Genomic DNA, 6,269 nt, shown 5'->3' on the forward strand with positions numbered 1-6,269 from the left:
TATGTCCTTCATAGATCTCATGACCTAGTATGTCCTTTATAGGAACCCAGAAGCTTAAACTGTCACAGTGTAGGTGGGTTTCTCTTGGACCCAAGTTTCCTAAGCTGAGATGGCTGCTGCATCCATCCACCCCAGTAGTCAGATTCTCTTGTATCTGAGATAATACTGAGGGGACAGAGATAGTCTGTGAAGCTACTGTAAGGGTTTTCAGCTGGACCTGGTGGCACAAGTTTTTCGCAGCTCCTCAAGGGGCTTAGGCAGTAAGATGGCAAGTAACCTGCCCGGGTACAGAGAGGTTCCCAGGAGACTCCTCTGTGGCTGTACTGATGGCATGCCGTGATTTCTGCCCTTTTATCCTGCCTGGGACACTTTGCTGAATGATTATGCCTACAAGATGGCTCAGTGGTTAAGAGCATTGCCTGCTCTTCCAAGGTCCTGATTTCAATTCCCAGCAACCACATGGTGGCTCACAACCATCTGTAATGAGGTCTGGTGCCCTCTTCTGGCCTGCAGGCATACACACAGACAGAATATTGTATACATAATAAATAAATAAATAAGTAAGGATGGATATTTCAGTGGTGAGTAGTCTTTTCTTCTTTGCATTATAAAAGTGTTTAATAGTGACAAGCCTTTCCAGCCTCCATGTCTCTATCCTGTGACATCCCATTCGCTGTGTCCGCCCGATTGGCTGTCCTCTTCCTAGCCTAGCTTTTGCTTTCCTCCAGTTTCCTTTCCCAGAGTGCCCCAGTCAGTGTTATTGCTGCTACGATGAAACACCATGACCAAAGCAACTTGAGAGGAAAGGGTTTATTTCACTCACGGTTCCATACAACAGTTCATTATCAAAAACAATGAGGGCAGGAACACAAGCACGGCAGGAACCTGGAGGCAGGAGCTGATGTAGAGACCATGAAGGGTGCTGCTTACTAACTTGCTCCTCCTGGCTTGCTCCGCCTCCTTTCTTTTAGAACCCAGGACCACCAGCCCAGGGATGATATCACCCACCATGGGCTGGGCCCTCCCCTATCAATTACTAATTAAGAAATTATGAAATCATTTTCTCAATTGAGATTCTCTCCTTTAAGATAATTCTAGCTTGTGCCAAGTTGACGTCAAATTAGCCAGTACATGTACCTTCTTCTTCCCTCACCTTCCCTTTCACTTCCTCTATCCCTTTCTTCCTTTTTGGGTGGCCTCTTCAGTATGTGCAGTAGATGGGTGATTATATATACCTGCAATCTCTTGGGGGGGAGGGGAATGCTGTTTAATTCCCAGTTCTTTTCATTATTGTAGCTAAGGTTTTCTTCCTGTTTCTGACAACCTGCTAGCTCAGAGCCAGGAACCCCGTGGTCACAGTTGTGGTGACGGTAGGTCTTTGTGAACTAGCACATCTTTTTGATGATTTAGTTTTAAATTTGCATTTAAACCACTTGTTTCTTTTCTCCTTCTTCATTTTTGCTTTTATTGCTTGCTTGCCTAGCATTTATATGTCTTATCTTAATCTTAAAATAAACCTCTGAGGTGTATTCAATTTAATCCTCAATTTACAGATAATGAAACAGGTTTGGAAAGTTCAGATGGCTTACAGCCATCCAATTCAGAAATAATAAAGCCAGAAGTCAAGGTCAGATGGACTAATAATAAGGCCATGCCTACTCACCATGCCTACTCCCTAAAACCATCTGATCTAACAATACACACAAGCAGGACGCTCTTCCTAGTTCCTCTCTCCTACAGAGTCCAGTCAGTCTGCATTCTGTATCATAGTAGTGGCGAAAATGGTTACTGTTGGTAACCAGGCTATTGGTGGGCACTAAGATGTCTCTGAGAGCTGGGCTTGGTGGCTCATCCCTGTGATCCCAGCATTTAGGAGCCCAAGATAGAGGATCATAAGTCCTGGGCCAACCTGGGCTACTTGACAAAAAGGAAGAAGAAAAGGTCCTGAGGGGGGGGTCTTATCCTTTTGTAAGGACATGCATAAACAATGTACAGTTTTGAACTTTCACTATTTCTAGCTCGGTGTGTTTCAAAAAGGATGAGAGCAGAGTGGAGGGGAGCAAGAACTGCAGAACCCATGCATGGAAGTAAAGCAGTTGTGCAGCTGGCCTTATAGCCAGTGCCTCCTTACCCAGCATTGTCGGAATAAGCTATTCCGTGGCATTTAACCTATATTCAGCAAGCGTGCAGTGTCTAGATTGGGCAGTATACTACTTTTCAGTTTACAAAATCAAATTAATAGCTAGATCACTCTGAACATGCCCTGAATATGCCTGTCATTGTTAATGATGTTCCAGTGCAGCTCTCACTGACTGCTCATCTGCCCCAGGAGGCAGACAGTCCTTAGAGAGAGAGGGGGAGTGGTTGGCAGGGAATCACTTAGCTGGTAAGTCACTCTGGCACTTGAATCCAGCTCTTCTCATCCTAAATCCCACGTCATCTTCAGCATTCACTTAGAAGAACCTAAGACTCAAAATGAATAAAGGCTCCAACAGTCCAGCAACTTTTTGCTGCATACTTTAATCCAAAATAGAACTCTGCACATTGAGAGTCCATTATATGTTGATACATAGTAACAATATCTCTGCAACAAGGATGTATCAGTAACATCTTTCCTCTTTGCTCTTTTGTACTTTACCTTGAAATTGGGGCTTCAGCAGACCTTGGCTGTTAAAAACTGTTGGGAGGGGGGGGATGAGGAATGTAGCTGATGGAATTGGGAGTTGGTGTTTTTTTTTTTAAGATTCAGTAACACGGAATAGCTCAGATAGGATGACTAATCTTCCAGCACCTTCAACATCTACAAATGAGTTGACATGTTTTCAGGTGCCCAGATTTGCATCACCCACTGTACATATTCTTTCTGTCCAGAACAGAAGACAGTGTCATCCAACTGAGTTGAGGAGCAGAATAAAGTAATTAGGACCACCATAGGAAGCATGAGTGACTTCCTAGGTAGCTGAGGCAGGAAATGACTGAGAGAACACGCTAACCTCTGGATGACACACTTTACTGTTCACATTGTGTTTCTGGCCCTGACCGCCCTTGCTGCACTTCAGACCAGCGCCTTTCAGTTTTCTTCAGTGGGATTTCTTTGACAATCCCACCCATGTTAGTTGTAGAAATTCTAATTGTTCTTAATAAAAACCCAAAGTCAGATATTAGGGGGTGAAAGTTGAGAGATCAGAGAAACAGTGCAGCCAGTCACTAGAGAGACCTTTTACCTCTACGGAATCCTCAGACCAAAAGGGCGATCCTGTCCTCAGACTGCTTCCTTGGACTGTGTCCTCTGACTGACGGCCTCAGACTGCATCTGCAGACTACAGTGAGCTCCTGTCCCTCCCGCCTTATGTTCCTCTCTCTGCCCAGCCACATCACTCCAGTCTCCACCTCCCTAGTGCTGGGATCACCTTTGTGTGAGCTCCGTTTCCCTTAAGTCTAAATCAATTTTGTGTAGCCAAGGGTGGCCTTGAACTAACAGAGATCCATCTGCCTCTGTCTCCCAAGTCTGGGATTAAAGGTGTGTGCCACCACTGCCTGGCCTCAAGTGACTTAGCTCTGCACTCTGATTTTCAGGCAAGCTTTGTTAAAACACAAACAAAATATCACTCCCTTCACATCAATTGATTAAATCATAAACTGTTACTTTGTCCAAAAAGTGAACACAGGGCTTTCTTCTCTTCAGTCTTTCATATCACAGTAAATCGTGCCAGTGTCTGTCCCCTGGCTTACAGCAGGAAAAGAGGAGGAGGAAAGGGAAATGAGAGCACATGGAATGAAGTGGGAAGCTGCAGGTTTCTAGAGAGTAGTTAGGAAGCTTCCCTGGAATGAACTGAAACAAGGCTTGAAAGAGACGCTTGAGAGAGCCCCGTTGCTCTCTGGATGCAGAGTGTTCAAACCTGAGAACACGGGGCTAAGATGAGGTGAAGGAGGACTGTCTGGGGAAACAGAGGTAGGCATGTTGAGAAGATGGGCAAGGCCAGGTGCGAGTACTCATTTGTCAACTCATTCAACTGTTCGATTAAAATGAGTGGAGTCATCTATTGCATGATAAGCTATACCTCAGTGAATTTACTACTAAAATATAAATTTCCTGATAGGGGTTTTCTGCCTAGAACATTGAAAGAATTTCTACTCAACAAAGTAAAAAATAAACTATAAAACCATAGGGGTATTCTTATTGTTGTTTGGGTTTGTTGTTGTGATTTGAGGGTTGTTTGTTTGGTTTTGGTTTTTCGTTTTGTCCATCAGTGAGCTGAGATCATAGTACAGCCAGGATACCTTGATCCAAAAAGGAATAGGCCTACTCCTCTACTGTTCTCTAGATTAAGGTGAGATGCCAGGACTGCATCCCTGTGACATGGCAAAAAGGACCAGATCGCTGCCATTCCAGTGAATGAGGATAAGGATCACCTGAGAGAACAAGACAAAACACTGAGAACACCCCATCATGGATAATTTATACTCAAATATGTTTTATAGTGAACTGGTAGTTTCCTAAGGAGCTGCAGATATGAAGTAGTATGTGTCCCCATGACCCTGCCAGACCCTTTTCTCACAGGGGTGCAAAAATCTTCAGCTATTATGGGTACCACACTTCATTGCCCTTAGGCAACTTGGTTACTAAGAATAATGGAAGAAAACAACACCTATTGGGAGGAAGGGTAGAAACAACTGCATTGGCCTCTAAGAGTGCCATTGGAGGTGTCTGTCACAAGACTCAGTGGGGTTATTTGCCTGTCAGGGAAAAAAAAAAAAGAAATAAAAAGGATGAGGGGAAATGTCACAGCCAGCCCTAGACATACAACCTGCTTAAGTACGTAGTCTTAGAATAGCAGATCCAGGGTTCTGAGTTACCTAGCCTAGCAAGTGTTAGGTCATAAGCAACAGCCATCCACTGCTGAAAAAGAATCAACAGCCAGGTTCCATAGCCCAGACATACAGGGACATCCAAACGCAGAAAGTGGAGGTGACTGCTGAGAAGCCGTGCAACTGAAGGTCCTAAGGAGGAAACTCATTAGATGGTGTGGTCACTGAAAGGAGCCGTAGCAACGGAAGTCTCAAATTCAGTTAACCTTCCGAATAAATTAGTTCATCCTCAAATCTGGCCCAGCATTGAGGTCACCTCAGTCTCCGTAGCTCTCCACATAGTGTCCAGTACTCAACCAAACACAGACCAAAAAAAAACAGAAAAATCAAGAAACAACAAATAGGCTGAGTGACAATTCAGATGTTAAAACTATTAACCAAGCACTTAATATATGATTACTCTCATTAAACTGTCTAAGAGGACCCCCAGCCAAATCCAGACCGAGGCATGGCTTGTACAGCCTCTGAACTGAGAACAGCAGCATCCACACCTGTAAAGAAGGCTGTATAATAGAGCCTCTGCTGTGACTCGAAGGCCGTGCGGTACTTTCTCCCTTATCCTTTATAGAAAAAGGTTACCAACTCCTGACTTGGTGTGATAGGTGGCAGCATGTGTAAACAGCTAGAGAATCCCAAAGACAGACACTGCAAGAAAAATAAATCAAATGGGAATGCTATGACAAAGAATTGCTGTGACTTGCTCATCAGTAGGCCTGGGTGTAGCTAAGGGATAGGGGATATAATTGCTAAAGATAGATCACTAGAAATAATGCTAACAAACACAAAAATGTGGAAAATGAGAATGGAATATCTAAGAGCTGTAAGATGACATCAGATGGTCCAGCATGCCTGTAATTAGTGTTAGAAAGAAAAGAGAAAGAACAGGTCTTTAATCCTAGCATTCGGGAGGCAGACGCAGGTGGATCTCTGTGAGTCTGAAGCCAGCCTGATCTACAGAGTGAGTTCCAGGATATCCAGGAGGACTACATGTAGAGCAACCCTGTCTCAAAAAATAAAATGGAGAGAGAGAGAGAGAAAAAAAAAAAAAAGACGTATCTAAGCACAGATCCAAGACTCTCAGAGAACTCCAGGCAGGGTAAGTCCACTTAATACCCACACACTTTCTAATACCTAAAGAAAAAAATACAGACTTAAGAAGAGTTAGAGGAAAGAGAAGCAGTATATTGACAAGCATTTAGAACAGAAGAGGACTGTAACACGAATCTCCTTGTCAAAAACTGTACATGCAACAGTGACTGACACTCTAAAATGAGACGGGAAGTCTCGGTGATCTCTACTCCACAGAGACAGTCTTTAGAATCTAGACCATAATAAAGATATTTTCAGACAGAGAAAGCCTCCTGCTATTAGAGATACTCTGCAAGAAATCCTAAGGAAGC

At 43.7% G+C, this 6,269-nt stretch overlaps 1 protein-coding gene across 1 annotated transcript in view; it reads left to right on the forward strand.

Annotated features, from left to right (window-relative positions):
* The window catches only part of Dym (dymeclin), a 269,386-nt gene that overhangs the window by 203,318 nt on the left and 59,799 nt on the right, over positions 1 to 6,269 (forward strand). The window lies entirely within an intron of this gene.

The sequence above is a fragment of the Microtus ochrogaster genome, chromosome 18 (genome assembly GCF_000317375.1).
Source record: "Microtus ochrogaster isolate Prairie Vole_2 chromosome 18, MicOch1.0, whole genome shotgun sequence".
In the NCBI taxonomy this organism is placed as follows: Eukaryota; Metazoa; Chordata; class Mammalia; order Rodentia; family Cricetidae; genus Microtus; species Microtus ochrogaster.